The 24,051-nt window shown below is 45.8% G+C and overlaps 1 pseudogene; it reads left to right on the forward strand.

The window, feature by feature from the left end:
• Nucleotides 1-216: 216 nt before the first annotated feature.
• On the forward strand, nucleotides 217-391 carry LOC130345168 (U2 spliceosomal RNA; annotated as a pseudogene).
• The last annotated feature ends 23,660 nt before the right edge of the window (nucleotides 392-24,051 follow it).

Consider the following 24,051-nt stretch of genomic DNA (forward strand, 5'->3'; position numbering starts at 1 on the left):
TCCATGTATTTTTGTATATGTTTTGCTCGTAAAGATTAATATTTTATACAGAATATTGTTGTTATTGATACGTGTGCACTGCATTTTAGTATATCTGCTTTTTTTTATCCTTTTGTTTTGTATAATGATGAGATCTGTGACCCATAGCAGAATGTGTCCCTCTGTGGTGATTGGCTGAGCCACGCACACACACCCTCTGCTATGGGAAACAGCTTTATCGCTTCTCGGCCTTTTGGCTAAGATCAAGTGTAGTACTGTATATGTTCTTATCAGTGGTCTAGTCCCTGCCATTGATGTAGGGTGGATGCTGCATGCAGGGGGTAGGTGTCCCAGGGCGTTCTGGGACTGGTTCTGAGGAATCAGCTCAATGTCTGCCCAGATGTGACTTGTTCGCTCCGGGTCTTGCCATGAGGCTGGGAGGGTCTAGAGCAAAGGTACTTTTGTGCCTCGGGGAGTGGTAACCAAAAGTGCCAAAACTCACTGAGGGTACTGACTCACTGAGTGGAAGCACTGGCACCATATCTCTGCACCTGTGGCTCTCACCTCTTGATTCCCAGCCTTCTAGCTTGTGTGGTGGCCCTGTACCCTTGCTGTCCTGTCAGGCAGCCTCCTGCAGTGTCCCCTGCCCCCCCCCTGCATCTCTTTGTTGCAATTGTATATTAACCCTATGTTATTTATGCAAGTGTGTTGTATCTTTAAGACTGTTTACCATGTGATTTGTCATGTTATTGTTACCCAGGAGGTATCAGTGACCAGGTGACCTAGAGGTGACCTATGGGACCCCACCAGAGTCTCCTCCATATAAGCCCTGAGTGGAGCCTCTCCCTCAAGTCCAGTCTGCAGCCACAAGCTACAAACCTGCAAGTAAGCCACAGTCACAGTCTTATCAGTCACAAGTCAGTCAAGTCAAAGTCATCTGTCTAGTCAACATGGCCGACACTAAATTGTCCACCTCTACTACAAGTCCCAGCAAGCCCTTAAAGGGGTACTCCGCCCCTAGAGATCTTATCCCCTATCCAAAGGATAGGGGATAAGATGTCAGATCGCCGGGGTCCCGCTGCTGGGGACCCCCGGGATCGCCGCTGCGGCACTGCGCTATCATTACTACACAGAGCGAGTTCGCTCTGCACGGAATGACGGGCAATACAGGGGCCGGAGCATCGTTACGTCACGGCCCCCTCAATACAAGTCGTTACGTCACGGCCCCCTCAATACAAGTGGCGGTCGTCACGCCCCTGCCATAGACTCGCATTAAGGGGACGGGGCCGTGATGTCATGAGGGGCGAAGCCATGACGTCACGCTGCTCCATCCCCTGTATCACCCGTCATTACGGACAGAGCGAACTCTCTCTGTGCAGAAATGATAGTGCAGTGCCGCAGCGGCAATCCCGGAGGTCCCCAGCAGCGGGACTGTGGCGATCTGACATCTTATCTCCTATCCTTTGGATAGGGGATAAGATGTCTAGGGGCGGAGTACCCCTTTAAGGTCTCTGAAGTCACTGGTCACATCCATAGGCCTGGCTGAGCTGTGTAGACTTTTCCACCTGTCTAACCTCAGTAAAGCTACTGTTGCCCATAACTTGCCATCTGAGTCATTATTGCCCCCCGTGCCTAGCCCAGGATCCAGTGATATACTTTGTGTGGTATAAACCACACCCTGGCATCACAAATACAAGAGGCTAATGCCATCTGCACCTAGGATGATTCCATCTGCCCTTTGCATCACACCCTCTACAACAGCTTTTGGCATCCTACAAACAGGATACGGGTGTGCACCTTATGCAGCAAGTCCTCCCCAGTCTGAACTGTGTCAAATGTTGTCAGAAAATCACATGCCGATGCAAATAAAATTTGCGCCAGAAAGTGTATGGGACTTTGCCAGTGAAAAGTGTTTCATCCGAGGCGCTTGTGAAATAGAGGGGGAGGTGAAGAAAAGACTGTTATCTGCTACTGTGAACTGTGTGAACTGTATAGATGTGGTACCTGAAAGGATTAACTTGGTCCCGTGTTTCCCGCGCGTGCGAGTGGTCGCAGCTCCGCCCCGTCAGTCCCCAGTGGTGATGCCTCTTCAATCAAGCGAGGAAGAACCAAAAAGCCGCCCTGTGTTGCACAGGGGGAGATTTTGCTGACCGGACCTAGACAGCCATCTTGGAGGTTTCGGCTGCTGCGCCCGTCTCCAGCAGTCACCCGCAAAGCCATGCTGCATCACAGGCTCCGCAACCACCACCGATCATCAGTATCAAGTCTCGGTTGCCTGAATCTATCATTCTTGTCATGTTACTGTCTGCAAGTCTGGTCACAAGACTGTTCATCACAGGGGACGTGCAAAATAGAGTGGGAGTGTCCATTGTAGTACCCTCATCAGTCAAACTGGAGCCGCTGCAGCGCTACATTGTTTCTTAAAGGGGAATGCACCTTATTTCTCTTAAAGTGACAGCACACTCAAATCAACAAGATGTCAGAACCCAGCTCTCCAGATCAACCAGCGCTAGCGCCCCCTCGTCTCCAGCAGCAAGGTCATCGCCTGCTCCAGTAGCCAGGGTACTGCCCCCCTTGCCTGCAGTCAACATCAACAGTCCTGTGTTCCAGTGCCTGTGTTGGTATTCATGGGGAACCCTGTCCTCCCTATCTACAATGGAGACCCCTTTACCTTGAGGGATTTCAAAGAGAGGATCCAGAGTTTGTTTGTCTGTCGTTTACTCTTTTCCTCCTAACCAACAGGTGCAATTGCTCACAGGATAACTCTAGGGACCGGGGCTAGAGGAAGTCCGCACCTAGCAAGCCTCTGAGAAGACAACTGTAGAGCAGATCTTTGAAGGACTGTACCAGGTTTTTGAGCCACATTCCCCATAAGGTACGTCTCCGGCTGTATGAACGGTGACAAAAGCCAGCTGAGAGCATATGCCGTAGCCCTACAGAATGCCCTAGAGACTGTCGAAAAATTAAATGGTATAACTCCCGAGCAGGGCAACAAGGTGTTAATGGACATATTTATTGATGGGGCTCATAATAAGTGGAACAAAGTCCAGCTGAGATTGTTAGCGTTCCAAAACCCCAACATGTCATTCCCCACTTTCAAAAGAATGGCTATCCAAGTGATTGAGTCCGGGATTGAGTTAGATGAAGCTTGTGCACCCCTTACACCCATTTCAGAGCCACTAGGGGCGATAGCCAGACCTATAACACCTCCATCACCAGCCCCCATCCTAGTGTCAACTACTTTGCCAGTCACCGCAGCCTCAGATTTACAGAGTGTTAGGCAGGACATTGAACAACTAAAGGAGCTTGCCACCCGGGACGCTCCACCTGACCGTGAACCACCCCTGCCTAGGAAACCTGCCCCTCCTCCTGCTCCCCGCAATTTTAATTACCGCAGTCCTCTGCCAAATAGACCCTTGGGTACTCAAAGACCCTTTTGCACTTACTGTAATAAGTCAGGACATTAGAAATGCAGTGCTGGGATTTAAACGGATTTCCACTGAGGTTGCGGACCGACCCTCAGGAAAACAGTCATCAGGTCCAATCGCCGAGCGGCTCTCAATTTATGTCGAAGTCAGGACTCTCACTTTATATCTCCTCCTGCCCCTATGTAAAAGTTATTGTAGAAGTTGCACCATTGGAGGTGATGATAGATACAGGGTCACAAGTGTCTACTATATCTAAAAGTGTTTTCTATCAGCATTGGGATGCTAGTTTATTGTGTGAGCCTGATGATGTTAACTTCCGAGTAGTTGCGGGTAATGGGCAACCAGTCCCCAGACATGGATACTGGGAGCCAACCATTCAGTTGGGAGAGCACATACTTAGTGGGCAGGGAGTGATTGTAACTAATGTGACAGACTCAGATACTGCTGAGTTTATATTGGGGATGAACATTATGAAGAATTGTTTCACTGAAGTATTAGATGCCTTGCATGCCTCTCTTCCCCATATGTCCCCTTCAGGCCAGCGGGCTGTGTAGCACCACTTGAAAGTTCTATAGGCGGGGCAGAAGTTTGCCAACAAGCAAGGCGAGATCTGCAGAGTACAAGTTCAAGACATAAGGGCGATGACCTTACAACCCAACACGGAGACCATTAGCTGGTGTTGTGCACGTCCCGGAGTCAAGAATAGGGACTATCAAGCTCTGCTGGAACCTATGCAATTGAAAGATCATCCTCTTGTTTGAGCTGTGAGAAGCCTTGTCACTGTCACCAACAGAAGGGTCCCAGTGCGGTTAGTAAACCTGTCTGATTCTGCTACTGTCTTGCCCAAATACACCCCTGTAGTCTAGTTGTACCTCTTAGAGTCGAAGGACATTGTGACTGGTGGCTCGACAGCGTGCAGCTCAAGTGACCGAAGGAAACAGTGTGAGTCCTCCAGAGCCCTGGTTGGTGCAACTCCAGGTTGGAGATGACACTACCCCAAGGGACCAAGTCAATGAAATAATCAATGTCGCCAAGAGGTACCACAAGTCTTTCAGCAAGTACCCTACAGACTTCAGCAGACTTCAATGATCCAGCATGGTGAAAGATGTCAGGACCAGATGACGGAGGAGGTTTGGTTGCAGGCACAAGGAGATTATAAAGTGTACTTGGAGGAAGCTGCTGAATATAAACACTTTTTTGTTAAGCAAAGGTATTTTGAATGTGGTGAAAGTACTGGTAAATTGCTGGCCTCGGTTGCTAGAGCGCAGCAGGGGATTTCGTTTATTAGCTGTTTGAGGGATGAGCAGGGTCGTGAGGTCACTGATGATAATGGGATTATGGAGATAATGTTGGCTTTCTATAAGGATGCGTATTCGACTAGGGTCTCCTGTTCCGAGGGGGCTTTGCGGGAATATGTCCGTAGAGCTAGGTTGCCTTCCCTTACTCGGGAGCAGAGGGGAGAGCTGGACTCTCCCATCTCTCTAGAGGAACTGGAACAGGCATTGAAAGATGCAAATAATGAAAAGCCCCGGGCCCGGATGGCCTCCCTAGTGAGGTCTATAAAAAATTCTCAGGTGTTTTACTGCCGCAGCTGTTGCGGGTGGTTGAGTCAGCGGTTTTAGAGGGTTCGTTGCCTCACTCCATGATGGAAGCCATCATTGTACTTATTCCAAAGCCTGGAAAGGACCCTCTTTGTGCGGGTTTATATAGACCAATCTCTCTTTTGTGTACAGATGTGAAGCTGCTGGCTCGAGTACTTGCTAACAGGCTGGCAGGGGTCATACTTTCACTGATCCATGGGGATCAGACTGGATTTATGCCTGGCAAATCTACAGTTGATAACATTAGGAGGGTGTATCTCAATTTGCAGATGTCTCCGGATGGTGCAGGGGCCCTGTTCGTTTTTTTCGCTGGACGCTGCCAAGGCATTTGACAGGGTCGAATGGAACTACTTGTGGCGTGTGATGAGTGCCATGGGGTTTGGTGACAGATTCCTTTCTTACGTTAAGCTTCTCTACCGGTGCCCGGCTGCCCGTCTCAGAATTAATGGTAAGACCTCCTCGACATTTGACCTGCAGAGAGGTACGCGACAGGGGTGTCCCCTGTCGCCCCTGCTCTTTGCCATAGCTATTGAGCCTCTGGCTAGCATACTAAATATGTCACGTGATGTAATGGGGTTTCGGTATGGGAATATGGAAGAAAGGGTGGCCCTATATGCTGATGACATGTTGTTGTTTTTGGGAGACACAGCTCACTCACTAGCCCCGGTGATGTCCCTTATTACAGAATTTGGGTCATACTCAGGTTTACTCATTAACTGGGACAAGTCGGTCCTGTTGCCTCTAGACCCTTTACCGGAAGTGCCTCAGATAGCTATCTCTAAGATACAAGTAGTCTCTAGCTTTAAATATTTAGGAATTTACATTACTCCCTCCTTACATGATTTTGTTCCTCGCAATCTACTCCCCCTTCAAGATAAAAGCTCCCAAAAAGTGTCCGTATGGTGTAAGCTCCCACTCTGGGTAGTTGGACGTACTAATCTAGCCAAAATGGTTCTTATGCCGCAACTGTTATATATATTGCAGAATTCCCCGGTGTGGATAGAGATGGCTCACTTTCAGAGGATTCAGAGACTTTTCAGGCTACTGGTTTCGGGGGGGGGGGGGGGGCGCTAGGATTAAATTGGAAACATTACAGCGGGGTAAATCTTCAGGGGGGCTTGCATTACCGAATCCATGGTTGTATTATCTTGCGTCACAGTTGCATCAGGTGAGAGGATGGGCAGCGCACTCCACATTGGGACCTACTGGTCGATTGTTTATGGCCAAACATGGGGATAGGATACCGTTACACATTTTAGAGATTGGGGCCCTTACCAGACCTCCTTACTCCTCTCCTACGACTCGCCTACTGTGTAAGCTCTGGGGCCACACAAGAAAACTCTTAGGTATTACCAGTTATTTCAAATTTACTCCGCTGTGGCATAACCCTGGCTTGCCTGTCTTTAATTCCTATGCCGATGCTGAGTTCTGGGAGAGGAGGGGACTTTGTGAGTTGGGTCAGTTAGCTGATCAGGGGGTTGTTCGGTCATTTCAGGACATACGGGAGGAGTTTGCCCTACCGCGTTCCTCATTTTACCACTATTTACAGATCCGCCATGCCTATGAGTCGCAGAATCGGGTGAAGGTGTTACGGGTACAGTCTAATAGGGCTCTGGAATCTACTGTGACTAAACGTGATTCTGCTGGTGTGATTTCTTGACTTTATGGGGAACTACTTGGCTTCCATCATGAGGGTTTCCCTTTGACGGTTCGGTCTAAGTGGGAGAGGGACCTTGGGATCCTGACTGATGAAGACTGGAGTACTGTGCTGGCACTTACCCGATTTTTGTCTCTATCGGAATCCAATAGGCTGTCTCAACTGTTCTTTATTCACAGGGTATATAAGACTCCCTCATTTCTTCATATGATAGGGGTAAGGTCTGACTCGGCTTGTCCGCGATGCGGTGAGCTGGAGGCACACCTGGTACACATGATGTAGACGTGCCCTTGCTTTCTGACTTATTGGACTGTAGTGCTGCAGCTCATTAGAACAGTGTATGGGGTGACCATTAACAGAGCTCCCAAGGAATGCCTACTTGGACTTATAGGCTGTGGTCGGGAGCCCTCCCTGGCAGAGGTTGGGATCCTGAGAATCTTGTATCAAGCCAGGAAGTTGACGGCACAGTTTTGGATCAGATCCTCTCCTCCGGGAGTGGCTGATCTCATCGCAAGAGTAGCTCAAGTAGTGAAACTAGAAAAGGGAATCTATACTAAGCGCAAAGTGGAGAGGAAGTTTGATGGTGTCTGGGGTCCCTGGGTGCAGAGATTCGATCCCCCTGCAGACGTATCTTAACTTAGGATGGTTCCTCTAATATGTGGTTCTGAATGGAAGGGTTGACAAGAGAGCTAATGTTGGGGTGCCCTGGTATGCTGCATTTCCCTCCCTGACGTGTATGAGGATGGCTGTGTGGGTGATTTAGTGGAATGCGATTGCGAACGTTATTTTCCATGGCTTCGGGGGACTGAATATTTATATCCTTTTTTTTTCTTTTTTTTTTACTTTGTTCTTTTTTATTCAACTATGCTATTGATGTGGATTTGCTGGAGCTGGTTTATGGTTTCTGACTTATGTACACTGAGGGTTGAAGGGCATTGGTGGGGAGGGGCTGAGACGGAATGGTTCTGTGTGTGGGGGGGGGAGGGGGTTGTTGGGGACTGTATGTTATTGTTAAACTGTGTTTAAATAACTTAATAAAAACTATCTACAGAAGTAGCAAGTCAAATGTCAATGCTGATGCACTCGGAAGATCCCTGACGAAGAACCACCTGTCGAAGACATGGCGATGCCCCCATTTTATCAGGAGTTCGTGAACCAGAATGTTGTGACCGCCTTCATGGACGATGAACCCAGGTCCGAAAAGGTTAAAGAAGACCTGTATACCTGAAATACTCTTCAAGATGAAAGTCGAGTCATGGGGGATATGTTGGACTACCTTCTGGCGAAAAAGGTACCAACCCGTCTTCGCCAGGCCCAGTGTGATTTATGAGCTGAAATGTCTGTGGCGACAGAGGAAGCGACTGTTTGTGCACAAAGGACTGTGCCGAAATTCTTTGGATCCGGTCTCTGGTGATCGACTTCATCAGATTATGATTCCCCGAAGAGACGCGGCGATGGTCCTCAATGCATACCATGATCAGTCGGGACACATTAGAGTCCACAAGACTGAAGATACTGTCAGACGAAGAGTCTATTGAATCGGAATGCGTAGCGACATTGAGAAATTGTGCAGTGAATGTGCTGTCTGTAATGTCACTAAGAACATGCGTAAGGATGCAAGAGCACCCCTCCATTCCATCCAGAGTGAAAGGCATAACCAGTTGGTCGCATTCCTACCTCATCCGGATACACTTATGCTCTTACCATGGTGAATCACTACTCTAAATGGGTTGTCGTTGTACCCTTTAAAGACCTCACAGCCAAGACAGTGGCCCAGATGTTCTACTCCAATTGGGTGCAAACCCTTGAGTATCAGCTAGAAAACGAGAGGGGAGAAAAAGGTGCAGGGGGCGCTCCCTGAGAGAATTGTATTCACTGGTGTGCACCCTCCACCACACCAACAGTGATATACCGACCTTGGAAGGGGCCGCACTGGGACCTGTGTAGCCCTAGTATTGGATGAGCTGCTGCCCTCCCACCGGCATCGAGCTCCTAAATAAGGAGCCGATATGTAATGTGAGGAGAAAGGGTGAAAAGAAGCCGGTACAGTGGAGGCGCTGCTCGAATGGTGAAATTACTGAAAAACTCAGGTAGTGCAGGATAACGATTTTTATTTATATAAATTGGGACAACGCGTTTCGGCATCCACTGATGCCTTCCTCAGGTCCACTTAACAATTTTAAAATAATAAAAGAAGGTATATCTGTATATCTCAAACTGATTATATACATACATCTTGATCAAAAAACACATGGACGGTGTTAGGTCTGGTATACAAGATATGTAGAATATAAAAAGAAATATATAAATATAGTATAAAAATTGTATAAAAAGAAAAACATTTTCTTGGGGACAGTGAATCTGTAATTTTCTATGCATGTCTAGGGAATCGCCAACAAGTACACACACAGAGAAGAACAGGGGGCGAAGGAAGTACAGATCAAGAAATAAATAAATAGATACATCTATATAAATAGATTGGCGGTGTCCCAATGGCTGGTCTATGGGCTGACAAAATGAGTAGGTAGGTGTTTGAATGGAATGACATGCATAAAACATAGATGGTAAGCAGAGTTTTTCAATGTAATAAAAACAATTAAAAACAAGGTCTTATATCTATATGTATATATTTTGTATTATTTGGGACGTTCCAGGGGGAGAACGGTTGGAGAAATAAAATGTCAGGATAGTGCCAAAAAGGACTTACCCCATATTTCTATGTTCAATGTGGGAGAGCTGGAGGAGGGAGGCAGAAAGTTGAGAGTTAAGGGTAAGTCTGAGTGGGTGATGGATGTGGTGGGGAGACAAAGCATTACTAGTCTCTGAGGGAAGGCAAAACAGTTACCTGGAGGATGATCCTGTCTTGGCGTCTGCACCGCTGCTGGTCTTTGCAGTGTGCTGGGAGCGCGCGCTTATGTACGTGGATACCGGCGCGTCACTTCCGGTGGGTTGTCTCGGCAACCACAGACGCCGGACTGGAGCGATGTGCGCCTGTCAACTGATGAGCTGACAGGAGGATCGCAGTGGTGTGTTGCGGGCCGATGGAGGTGTCCGCTGTTGAGGTGAACAGCGGACACAGGGGCCGGTGCCTGGATTATTGAAGCGATGCACTCCTGTCAGCTGTTAAGCTGTCAGGAGGATCGCTGGTGTGTGTTGCGGACCGATGAGTGTGCGAGGGCATGGAGGACCGTTTATGTGGATCACTGGGGCGATGCGCTTCTGTTGGTGGGTGGGCGGTGATGTGGGGTATGGGATTGGGAGAGATGGGGGTGACAGGGGTGGGGATGGGTGTGTGATGTGACAGTGTACTGGGGGCACTGTGGGGGAGGGGGGGTGGAAAGAGGGAGGGGAGGAGGGGGGGATGTATGGAACTGATGGGGTGTCTGGTGGTGGGGGGGGGGATGGGGATATGAAGGCATGTGTGATGGATGGGTATGAGGGGTGAATTCATATTGAGAAATATGGATGAACCCGTATGGATACATGTGGGATAGATGGGCTAGGGTGTGAATAGTTTGGTAGGCAAAAAAGAGGGCGAGAGCTGCTGATGTGTGATTATGATATGTTGTACTGTCATAAGATATCAAGGGAGTTCATCTGGCTTTTTAAAGTTCAATGCACTCATTTAGTCCATCTGGCTGGAGGCAGTGCATTTTGTAGATCCAAAATGCCTCTCTTTTGTTCAGTGTAGCTGTCCTATTTTCTGTGACGGGTGAAATTTGTTCAATCGGAGTGATCCTGATTAGGTTGAAGTCTTTGTTGTGTTTTTCGGCCAGATGGCGGGAAACGCTGTGTTTTTGGAACCCAATGGAACAGTTGTACCGGTGACCATTGAGCCGTTTTCGCAGGGCTTGGGTGGTCCTCCCTATATATTGGAGGCCACAGTTATATTCAATTAGATAGATGACGAAGGTAGATCCACAGTTGAGATGTGATTTGATGGGAAAGGTGGCGGCAGTGATCCTTGAGGTAAAGAGGTAGTGTTGTGACTGATATTGTTGCAACAGAGACAATTTTTTTTGTCTGCATTTGTATGACCCCATTTTCATTGGAGTTATTGTGGGCTGTGAGTTGGTGGCACACTTCTTCCTTAAACGACTAGGAGCTAAAAGATTCTTCAGTGTTTTAGCTCGTCTGAAAGTGATCCCAGGTGCTGGGGGAATGATTTTTTTCAAAATGGGGTCATTTAAAAGAATGTGCCAATGTTTTTTGAGTATATTTTTGATCCGGTTGTGAGATTGATTGTATGTGGTGATGAAGTTGGTGGAGAATTTTTTGGAGTTTTGTATAGGACTGTTGCAGTTGGATGGGGAATTAGTGCAGGGATCCTTGGGGGAGAGGAGGGTGCTCTGTTCGGTGATCAGATTCCGGTGATATGCGTCCTTTAAGATTGGTGCTGGGTAATTTTTCTGTAGAAAGCGTTTGTGTAGAATTTTGGATTGGGATTTGTAGTCCTTGGTATTCGTACAGTTTCTTCTGATCCGGCGGTATTGGCTGAACGGTATGTTGTTGAGCCATCTGTTGTAGTGTGCGCTTTTGTAGTCCAAAAAACTGTTGGTGTCTACTTCTTTAAAGTGAGTGCATGTGATGATGGAACCTTCGTTGTGGCTGATTTGTAGATCGAGGAACACTGTTGACTCGGAGCTGATGTTCGGGGAGAACTCCAAACCCCAGTCGTTTTTGTTGAGGTATGTGATGAATTCATCCGCTTGTGCGGCACTTCCACTCCAAATTAGAAAAAGATCATCGATGTATCTCTTATAGTACTTGACATGGGGGAAATGTTCAGTGGAACCCAAAATGTGAGTGGTCTCAAAACCCCCCATAAATAGGTTTGCATAACTGGGGGCTACTCGAGTCCCCATGGCTGTTCCCCGTTGTTGATGGTATATGGAACCCTCATGAGTGAACACATTATGTGTAAGAATAAAACGTAATCCGTTGATTAGAAACTGTATTTGTTCGTTTTTCATTTTTCCCATCTGATGAAGATAATTGGATGTTGTCATTAGGACTAATGACAACATCCAATTATCTTCATCAGATGGGAAAAATGAAAAACGAACAAATACAGTTTCTAATCAACGGATTACGTTTTATTCTTACACATAATGTGTTCACTCATGAGGGTTCCATATACCATCAACAACGGGGAACAGCCATGGGGACTCGAGTAGCCCCCAGTTATGCAAACCTATTTATGGGGGGTTTTGAGACCACTCACATTTTCGGTTCCACTGAACATTTCCCCCATGTCAAGTACTATAAGAGATACATCGATGATCTTTTTCTAATTTGGAGTGGAAGTGCCGCACAAGCGGATGAATTCATCACATACCTCAACAAAAACGACTGGGGTTTGGAGCTCTCCCCGAACATTAGCTCCGAGTCAACAGTGTTCCTCGATCTACAAATCAGCCACAAAGAAGGTTCCATCATCACATGCACTCACTTTAAAGAAGTAGACACCAACAGTTTTTTGGACTACAAAAGCGCACACTACAACAGATGGCTCAACAACATCCCGTTCAGCCAATACCGCCGGATCAGAAGAAACTGTACGAATACCAAGGACTACAAATCCCAATCCAAAATTCTACACAAACGCTTTCTACAGAAAAATTACCCAGCACCAATCTTAAAGGACGCATATCACCGGAATCTGATCATCGAACAGAGCACCCTCCTCTCCCCCAAGGATCCCTGCGCTAATTCCCCATCCAACTGCAACAGTCCTATACAAAACTCCAAAAAATTCTCCACCAACTTCATCACCACATACAATCAATCTCACAACCGGATCAAAAATATACTCAAAAAACATTGGCACATTCTTTTAAATTACCCCATTTTGAAAAAAATCATTCCCCCAGCACCTGGGATCACTTTCAGACGAGCTAAAACACTGAAGAATCTTTTAGCACCTAGTCGTTTAAGGAAGAAGTGTGCCACCAACTCACAGCCCACAATAACTCCAATGAAAATGGGGTCATACAAATGCAGACAAAAAAATTGTCTCTGTTGCAACAATATCAGTCACAACACTACCTCTTTTACCTCAAGGATCACTGCCGCCACCTTTCCTATCAAATCACATCTCAACTGTGGATCTACCTTCGTCATCTATCTAATTGAATGTAACTGTGGCCTCCAATATATAGGGAGGACCACCCAAGCCCTGCGAAAACGGCTCAATGGTCACCGGTACAACTGTTCCATTGGGTTCCAAAAACACAGCGTTTCCCGCCATCTGGCCGAAAAACACAACAAAGACTTCAACCTAATCAGGATCACTCCGATTGAACAAATTTCACCCGTCACAGAAAATAGGACAGCTACACTGAACAAAAGAGAGGCATTTTGGATCTACAAAATGCACTGCCTCCAGCCAGATGGACTAAATGAGTGCATTGAACTTTAAAAAGCCAGATGAACTCCCTTGATATCTTATGACAGTACAACATATCATAATCACACATCAGCAGCTCTCGCCCTCTTTTTTGCCTACCAAACTATTCACACCCTAGCCCATCTATCCCACATGTATCCATACGGGTTCATCCATATTTCTCAATATGAATTCACCCCTCATACCCATCCATCACACATGCCTTCATATCCCCATCCCCCCCCACCACCAGACACCCCATCAGTTCCATACATCCCCCCCTCCTCCCCTCCCTCTTTCCACCCCCCCTCCCCCACAGTGCCCCCAGTACACTGTCACATCACACACCCATCCCCACCCCTGTCACCCCCATCTCTCCCAATCCCATACCCCACATCACCGCCCACCCACCAACAGAAGCGCATCGCCCCAGTGATCCACATAAACGGTCCTCCATGCCCTCGCACACTCATCGGTCCGCAACACACACCAGCGATCCTCCTGACAGCTTAACAGCTGACAGGAGTGCATCGCTTCAATAATCCAGGCACCGGCCCCTGTGTCCGCTGTTCATCTCAACAGCGGACACCTCCATCGGCCCGCAACACACCACTGCGATCCTCCTGTCAGCTCATCAGTTGACAGGCGCACATCGCTCCAGTCCGGCGTCTGTGGTTGCCGAGACAACCCACCAGAAGTGACGCGCCGGTATCCACGTACATAAGCGCGCGCTCCCAGCACACTGCACAGACCAGCAGCGGTGCAGACGCCAAGACAGGATCATCCTCCAGGTAACTGTTTTGCCTTCCCTCAGAGACTAGTAATGCTTTGTCTCCCCACCCCACCACATCCATCACCCACTCAGACTTACCCTTAACTCTCAACTTTCTGCCTCCCTCCTCCAGCTCTCCCACATTGAACATAGAAATATGGGGTAAGTCCTTTTTGACACTATCCTAACATTTTATTTCTCCAACCGTTCTCCCCCTGGAACGTCCCAAATAATACAAAATATATACATATAGATATAAGACCTTGTTTTTAATTGTTTTTATTACATTGAAAAACTCTGCTTACCATCTATGTTTTATGCATGTCATTCCATTCAAACACCTACCTACTCATTTTGTCAGCCCATAGACCAGCCATTGGGACACCGCCAATCTATTTATATAGATGTATCTATTTATTTATTTCTTGATCTGTACTTCCTTCGCCCCCTGTTCTTCTCTGTGTGTGTACTTGTTGGCGATTCCCTAGACATGCATAGAAAATTACAGATTCACTGTCCCCAAGAAAATGTTTTTCTTTTTATACAATTTTTATACTATATTTATATGTTTCTTTTTATATTCTACATATCTTGTATACCAGACCTAACACCGTCCATGTGTTTTTTGATCAAGATGTATGTATATAATCAGTTTGAGATATACAGATATACCTTCTTTTATTATTTTAGAATTGTTAAGTGGAAGGCATCAGTGGATGCCGAAACGCGTTGTCCCAATTTATATAAATAAAAATTGTTATCCTGCACCGCCTGAGTTTCTCAGTAATTTCACCATTCGAGCAGCGCCTCCACTGTACCGGCTTCTTTTCACACTTTCTCCTCACCTTGAGTGTCAGGAGTCTGCCCTAATGGACCATGGAACGCCCTTAGAGGCCCAACTTTTCCAAGAGCTGTGTCAATTTCCATGCCTGCAAAAAACTTTGGACTACTGCTTACCACCCCCCAGGGGAACGGTTCTGTGAGCGCATTAATCAAGTCTTTATCCACATTTTGCGAGTAGCCTCTGTCTCAAGACAAGAAGAGTGGCCTCAGCTGCTGCCCGAACTATTGGAGATCTATAATAACACAGTCCACTGTTCTACGGGATACACCCCTTTCTACTTGATGATAGGGCGGCATGGGCAGCTGCCTAAAGACCAAACATTTGGTCTCCAAGCCCCGTTCAACTACTCTCTGCAAGCCTCCCTGGAGTAGGTCTCTGACCACCAGAAGAGAATCCAAGAGGCCAAAGAAATTTTCAGCAAGAAGATGGGCGAGGCCCAGCAGAGAAAATAGGAAGACTATAACTGTCATGCCTCTGCCAAACCACTTCGATTGGGTGATAAAGTCTGGCTGCAGAAGTTTCCAAGAACCCATAAGTTAAACTCTATCCGGGAGACAGAACCGTACACGGTGACGGCTGTACACTATCCAAAATTTAATGTATATGAAGTACAAAAGCCTGGGTATGAGCCGCAAGTTGTTCACCAAAACCGAATCAAGTTATGTCTGAAAGAAGGTCTACTAGTGCTCCTAGCACCACCTCCTCCAGCTGCTAGACCTGCAAGAGAGTACGTCCCAGATGAAGAAATCCACCCCCCCCCCGCATCTGTTTGTTGTAATTGTATATTATCCCTATGTTATATATATTCAAGAGTGTTGTATCTTTAAGACTGTTTGCCATGTGATTTGTCATGTGATTGTTACCCAGGAGGTATTAGTGACCAGGTGACCTAGGGGTGACCAATAGGACCCCTCCAGAGTCTCCCCCATATAAGTCCTGGGTGGAGCCTCTGCTCTCTCTCTTAATCTTTGCTGAGGTCCAGTGAAGTCGTGCCTAAGCGTGTGTCCAGAGTCATAGGAGGCCTCAAGTCCAGTCTGCAGCCACAAGCTACAAACCGCCAAGTAAGCCACAGTCACAGTCTTGTCAGTAACAAGTTAGTCAAGTCAAAGTCATCTGTCAAGTCAACGTGGCCTGCACTAAATTGTCTACCTCTACTACAAGTCCCAGCAAGCCCTTAACCCCTTAAGGACTCAGCCCATTTTGGCCTCAAGGACTCTTAATTTAATTTTTACATTTTCCTTTTTTCCTCCTCGCCTTCAAAAAATCATAACTCTTTTATATTTTCATCCACAGACTAGTATGAGCTCTCTTTTTTTGCTTGTGATCTGTACTTTTTATTGATATAATATTTGCATATATAAAACTTTTAATACATTTTTTATAAAAAATTTTGGGAATAAAATGTTATAAAAAAGCAGCAACTTTTTTTTTTTTTTTTTTACGTTCACTCCGTTCATCGTACGGTATCATTAACATTCTATTTTAATAGTTCGGATATTTACACATGCGGCGATACCAAATATGTTTATAAAATGTTTTTCTTTTACACTTTTGGGGGGTAAAATGGGGAAAAGGGACAATTTACATTTTTATTGGGGGAGGGGATTTTTCAAATTTTTAAAAAACTTTTTATCTTTATTTTTACACTTTAATAGTCCCCATAGGGGACTATTTATAGCAATAATTCATAGGGCACAGCACTTACCAGTGTTATCGGTCATCTAACGGTCATCTAACCAGGAAGGAAGCGGAGGCAGGTGAGGGGACCTCCATCTGCCGTTCCGGATGATCGGATCTCCACGGCAGCGCAGCAGGCGATCCGATCATCCATTTCAGTGAACACATTGCTGCAGATGCCATAATCTGTATTGATTACGGCATCTGAGGGGTTAATGGCGGACATCCGCGCGATCGCGGATGTCGGCCATTACCGGCGGGTCTCTGGCTGCTATCAGCAGCTGGCACCTTCCGCGCATCACCCCAGCATCGCTCCGATGCTCGCGGTTATGTATAGGACATAAATGTACATCCTGGTGGGTTAAGTACCACCTCACCAGGACGTACATTTACGTCCTGCATCGTTAAGGGGTTAAGGTCTCTGAAGTCACTGGTCACCTCCGTGGGCCTGGCTGAACTGTATAGACTTTTCCACCTTTCTAACCTCAGTAAAGCTACCGTTGTCCGTAACTTGGCATCTGAGGTATACCTTTGGGAGTTATTGAGGAAAAACGTGGTCCCTTAGCAATGAAAGGCGAAAAGGGACATCGAACCTGGAACCTCGCAGGTGCCTTTGAGCCCAGAGGGGAAGGGTAAGGTTTGTTGGGGGCCTCTCTCCTTTCGGAGAAGGGCTTGCGATAGACCGCATCCTTTGTGCATGTTTTAGTTAGTGTAACACACTTGCACTTTTTCTTGCACTTTGGGTGATTCGAGAGCACGTTCCTCAGCTCTTAGATTAAAAACAGCTTTCTTTATTAGAAGAAAGCTGCGGGTCACAGTTTTCTGCAGCCCCGGCGACTGCTGTTAAAGCGGTGTCCTTGTGCGCAGCCGCAAACTTAAAAAAAAACTATTTTTAAACATTGAGCTGAGGAAGACAGCCCACTGCCTGATGGCCAGTCCAGCCCTGCTCTCACCAGATCCCCGTTAACCGCAGCTTTCTGTCTCACTGCGGGACAGGGAACACAGATAATCATCGGGACACCGTTTTTCTGTATCCCTGATACCTCTTAGTCCAGCCAGCACTGCACTTCTACCACCCACCAGCTAAGCTGTTGCAATACTACAACTCCCAGCATGTCCTTACAGTCAGGCCATGATGAGGGTTGTAGTCTTGCAACAGGTAGCAGATGTGCAGCGTGGGAAGGTGAGAGTCAGGCTGTGGAGTGGCCTTCTGCCTCTGCTCCCCGGCCACCCGCCCTCATCAACCTCCCGTCCGCTAGCTGTCACAAGACTACAACTCCCAGCATGTCTTCACTGTAAGGGCATGTTGGGAGTTGTAGTCTTGCAGCAGCTAGCGGGCGGGTTGTAGACGTTGGTGGGTGGTAGATGCAGGCAGGTGGCCAGGGAGTGGAGTTTTCTTTTTTTTTGCACAGAAAGTCACAGTTGCGACTTTTTGTGCAACTTCTTAAAAACTGCTGTCTGAAGCCATTTCTGTAAGCCAGGTCTTACCTGGCTTTGGCTTGCGAATTTTTGGAGGCTGTTTGCGAGGCTTTTGTTTTGCATACGTGCGATATTTGCACATAGTAAATACGGGATCACTGCAAACTGAAAACTTAAAGTTGCTTAGGTTTGGGTGTTTTCTATTATAAAAAATTGCTCTAAACACCTTGATAAATGTCCCACCTTATGTCTACTAGCTTACTCACCTACTCCAGCTTTGACTGCTGCTCCAGTCACTGGTCCACAACTTAAGTGGTAAAAGATGAGAATGTACCTGCAAAAAGCACACACATGTACATTATATACACACCATAATTGCTCACATTTTGGTGGTGATATCAGGGAAATTCCAAGAAGTGCAGTAGTAAGTCATGCATACAATTAAAAAAATGTCCTTTATTTGCATAATCTCTGCTACTTGACATTCTGAACTCACATTGTAATTGAATGTGGAACATCAACAGTAGAATAAGGAGAGGTTGTCATCAGGAGAAATAAACAGGGGCCCAAGGGCAAACGAGAGCTCTGGACTAAGCAAGGTAAACATGCTGTATTTTATTATTTTATACCCGAATATATATATATATTTGTTGTAAAAAAAAAATTTTAAAAAGATAATTGTCTCTTGCCTGTCAGTCCTCCTAATAGTTGAGGTTAAGATCCAGTGCACCACATGTAAGAAGCAAAGTTCTGTAATGAGGATGCCTTCATTTGTCTTGTAACAGTGGGCATGTTTTGGGCATTGTTTGATTGGCGCACAGAAGTTTGCCTCATGTATGATATGTAACATTGAAAAAACTTGCACTCTTTTGTGCCGAGACCATATGCAGCTTGCCACAACATGCTGCCTTTAAGCTGTACACCATTTGCTCAGCTCACGGAGTGATACTAGATACTTATCTCCACTGTGAGCTGTGATGGTGGCTCAGACTCTGCAGAAGAACATTGCACAGCAAAAATAAATACATTTAATGCTTTGCATAACATAAATAAATACATTTCTTTTTTTTGTGTAGGGTTTCCTCTATTTTTCATAACCAGCCAGATACCAAAAAAAAAAGCAGTTACAGACTGGCATTACCAGGGTGGCAAGGGCCTTTTTTTTTTTTTTTGCCCTCCCCACCCTTCTCTCGCTTCCCAGTTCCATAGTATACATTTTTTTATGCCCCAGGCCAACGGTACCCTGAAGGCAGTGAGTACCAGATAAAAATGATGGGGGAGGGGGGGTTAACAAAAGCCCTTTTACGCCAAGCCCCAGCTTAATAATTGATATCTTCTATCAGATGGCTTTCTGTACTGAGCCCATAAAGCAATAAAAAAAAAAAATAAACACTAGGAAAAAAAATGTATAAAAAAAACCAAAACAAAATGAAAGAAGTGTGTATTCATTATGCACAGAAAATTGGGTCTAGGTTTTCTGGCATGCTGTGCAAGTCTGTGTGACATTAAGTCTGTGTGTTAGACACTAACATTAGCCAGCATGTAAGAAGAGGCACACGCCTCAGCATATATGCCATCCAGGCATAACATATATGCGACAAGCGTACAAGCATGCACCTTGTTGCACCCAAACCTCCCAGATAATGCATGACCCTCACAGTAGAATATAAAAGTGAAATATTTCAATATTGATTTATTGCTAAAGACACAAAACATAATAAAAAACGTATTATTTAAACGATTATAATAAAGCCATGCATGACATGTTAAATTAAACAACAAAAAACTTAGTTATTCTAAACAAACCTGGTGCTAAATACCCTTGTCTTTCCAGACTCCTTATGTCATTAATATTGCTTCCTCATAGTACTCATAATTATCTCTAATTTATAACACTCATCATCACGCCATCATCTGTCTACATTAGCATTTTTAATGGAGAAAAAGTCTCTTCTACAAGGCAGCTTTTATTAGAGATGAGATAGCTGAGCCCGGAAAACCTTGTCTTGCTTGGGGTGAAATTGGCTTGCCAATTTGTCATACATTGCCAGGCTTGGTTTGCACGAGTCTGCCATTGGTGGTAAAAATAGCAAAAGGGTGAACATCATATGATATAAAAAACTAAGTATAGCTGGGTTCAACATTAATATGCATTTCTAGTCTTGGCAGTAAAAGTTGACTAGTAGCTGTGTGAGAAATCACCCTAAAAATTCAAAATCTTAACAAAATTTTTTTGATAAAGGAATTGTTGGATGTTGTTGGATGGGGTACAGCACAGATCACTCCTGCTCTGTCCTCTGCCAGTAAGCATGTTCATAGGAGTCCCAGCACCAGCAAAGATAGCAGCAGTCAGGTGCCTGTGGCTATAGTTGCAGCCGCATCAGGAAGCAAAAGTTTGCACTATCTTCAAGTGGTTGTGTGGTTTTGAAGGATAGTGCGACCCTTTTAGCCCCTTTAGTGCTAAGCAGAAGGATAGCAAAAGTGACAAGAAGGAGTTGTGTGAGAACAGACAACTTTTGGAGTGTGTTGCAGAGAAGGTGGAAACAATGGCTGAGCATTGGTGGTAGGCATCATGGTAAATATTAGAGATAAGCAAATCGAAGCTGACGAACCCAAATTCGTTATGAATTTCATGAAATATTCTATTTGCAACGAATGCGAATAACACCGCGATTCAATTGCTCGAATCACTTCCTTAAACTCCATTTTCTGTGGTCCAAGCTCCAGGGCATCTAAAATGGCAGATCCACATGTCAGTACATGGGGCAAGGAACGTTGGGAAAGCGGGAAGGATAGGCAGGAAGGGAAGTAAGTGGGATGACCCTGAATCACATGCAGGATGCAGCCTATCAGCAGCCAGTCACTCCTGTGATGTCACAGCCCTATATAATCAGCAGCCATTTTGCGGCTCATCATATCATTCATTACACTGCATACAGAGAGGACGGACACCGCTGTGTGTGTAATACACAGAAAAGCTCACTCCAGCAGCATTTCATATCCTAGTCACATCAGTGTTCTGGTGGACAGAGAGCAGTGTTTTACTGCAGCTGCAGGCATTACCCTCCCAGTTACTTTCTTCAGCATTGTATTACAGAGAGAGGCACACAGCTGTGTGTTGCCTCATACATTTCAACAAGCTGCCTCAACTTCATAAACCTTAGCAGAGGAGACAGGAATAATGTTTCAGCGCAATTCTGTGTCTTTGTTACAAATCATCTGCTGGTTATACTAGTCTGTAGACAGTATAATACCCAGCAGTCCATTCCTAATAGTGTTTGACAGAGTAAATTTTTGTGTTTAATACACAGCTTTTTTGCGCTGCAGCACTGTTGTGTTCTGCTGGTGTTGTGAAAAAATATGTTTTTTTTAAGCGTACTGTACCTCATTTTCTGCCCTCATAAGTGCATACCACATACGTACATCTAAGTAGTATACTATTTTATACCTGTTAATGTGTCAAGAGCCTACATACTGTAAAAGGACAGCCAAAAGTAATATGTTTTTTAAGCGTACTGTACCACATTTTTCTGCCCTCATAACAGCATACCACATAGCTACATCTAAGTAGTGTCCTATTTTATACCTGTTAATCTAACAAGTGCCTAGATACTGTGAAAGTCCAGGCCAAAGTAATCACTGGCTGGTGTTTTACTAAAATACGTTTTTTTAAGCGTACAGTAGCGCATTTTTTTTCCCCTCATAAGTGCATACCACATACCTACATCTCAGTAGTGTACTATTTTAAACCTGTTAATCTGTCAAGGGACTAGATACTGTGAAAGTCCAGGCAAAACTATTCAACGGCTTATGTTTTTACTCAAATACTTTTTTAAGTGTACTGTAGCGCATTTTTCTGCCCTCATAAGTGCATAATACAAACGTACATCTAAGTAGTGTACTATTTTGTACCTGTTAATCTGTGAAGGGCCTAGATAGTGCGAAAGTCCAGGCCAAAGTAATCACCAGCTGGTATTTTACGAAAATATGTTTTTTTTAAGCGTACTGGAGTGCATTTTTCTGCCCTCAAAAGTGCATACCACATACCTACATCTAATTGGTGTACTATTTTGTGCCTGATAATCTGTCAAGGGCCTACATACTGTGAAAGGACAGCCAAAAGTAATCACCGGCTGGTGTTTTACTCCAATACGTTTATTAAGCGTAAAGTAGCGGTGCACTTTTCTGCTCTCATAAGTGCATACCACATACCTACATCTAAGTAGTGTACTATTTTAAACATGTTAATCTTTCAAGGGACTAGATACTCTGAAAGTCCAGGCAAAACTACTCACTGGCTTGTGTTTTTACGCAGATACTTTTTTAAGTGTACTGTAGAGCATTTTTCTGCCCTCACAAGTGCATACCACATAGGTACATACTACAAGTAGTGTACTATTTTGTACCTGTTAATCTGTCAAGGGCCTAGATACTGTGAAAGTCCAGGCAAAAGTACACACCTGCTGCTGTTCTAGACAAATACTGTTTTAAGCATAGTGAAGCGTATTGTACTCCCCTCATATACACACTAAGTATGTCAGGCAGAGAAGTGCCAGGACGTGAAGTGGCAGAGGGCGAAATTCTTCAAGCAGAGGTCGCAGCAGACTAGGGGCGAGTGGCAGCAGGAGTCGCAGCGAGAGGCCCGAGCTCCCGGTATCAGCTAGCGGTCGTGTCTCGTCCAGCAACCCATCTGCTGTCGTCGATTGGTTAACACGGTCATCCACTTCTTCACAAGTGACATCTGATACCCTCAGTCAAATGTCGGTGTGTTCCTCAGACACAACCCACAGTTGGCATGGCCCTGGAGCAGTCCCTGTCCTCCCATTGCCTCTGTCCTATGCTGTTTCCTCCACTACAGAAGTATCTTATGCTGTGGGTTCAGCTCCACTATTCACTCAGGACGATCTAATAGAGGACAGTCAGCAGCTACTGCTCAGCCAAGAAGTGGAGGAGACATCCGTCACTTCCTCCACTAGGCGGGCAAGCAGTGATGAGGAGAGTGACGTGGGAGGCGGTGTTGCCAAGGTTCAGGGTCCTGAAGAAGACACTGTTGAGGAAGCTGAGGAGGTCTTCCGTGACATGTAGACACTTGTTGATGATGATGATGAAGCCAATCGCAATTGGGAACCGGGTGCATCAGGAGAAGAGAGTTGCAGGTTGCCTGTGAAGCAGCAGCTGAGCCAGCAAGGTGATAGCATGGTTGGCAGTCAGCATGGTGGCAGAAGTGGAAATTCTGGAGCCAAATGTGCCCATGGGAGACCACCTGCTTCACGACAGCCTACCTTCTGATGATGTAGTAGAACAGGGATTCCTGGAGATGGCGGCAGTAGCAGTCAATTAGTGTAGACTGTTGGTGGGTAAATCAGCTACTCGGTGGTGTGGCAGTTTTTCATCAAGCATCTGGAGGAGTTCCACATAGCCACATGCAAGATATGTCAGCAGAAGGTGAAGAGTGGCCAGGGTTCTAATGTTGGCACCACAGCCCTACGTCAACATGTGCTTCGTCACCATAAAGCGGCCTGTGAGAACAGGGGCTCCGATGTGGTGGTCCAGCCTGCTGTATCACCCAGTGGCACCCTGCTCCCTTTTTTCAACCTTATGAACTATGTTACTATAGTAGCTGAATGACACAGCAAGGAGGTGTTGGCAGCATGCGGAGACAATATAGTGGCGTAATGACACAGCTTGGTTGAGGCTGAAGCATGAGGAGACCATATAGTGGCTGAATGACACAACGTGGAGGTTTTGGCAGCATGAGGAGACCATATAGTGGCTGAATGACACAGTGTGGAGGTGTTAGCAACATGAGGAGACCATATAGTGGCTGAATGACACAGCGTGGAGGCGTTGGCAGCATGAGGAGACCATATAGTGGCTGAATGACACAGTGTGGAGGTGTTGGCAACATGAGGAGACCACATAGTGGCTGAATGGCACAGCCAGGAGTTGGCAGCAGCATGAGTAGACACTAGGCCTTCACAATCCCTAAGATAAGATGAATTCTGTAATTTAAACCGAAGATTTTGGGTAGCTAGTGCTACCATAACCAATTTTTTATTCCCAGACCCAATCCGAGCAGCATTAGAAAACCATATATTTCCTGAATGGCACAGCCTGGAGTTGGCTAAAGCATGAAGAGACCATATAGGGGCTGAATGGCACAGCCAGGAGTTGGCAGCAGCATGAGTAGACACTAGGCCTTCACAATCCCTAAGAGGATGAGATGAATTCTGAAATTTAAACTGAAGATTTTGGGAAGCTAGTGCTACCATAACAAAAAATGTTA

The sequence above is a fragment of the Hyla sarda genome, chromosome 1 (genome assembly GCF_029499605.1).
Source record: "Hyla sarda isolate aHylSar1 chromosome 1, aHylSar1.hap1, whole genome shotgun sequence".
Lineage (NCBI taxonomy): Eukaryota > Metazoa > Chordata > Amphibia > Anura > Hylidae > Hyla > Hyla sarda.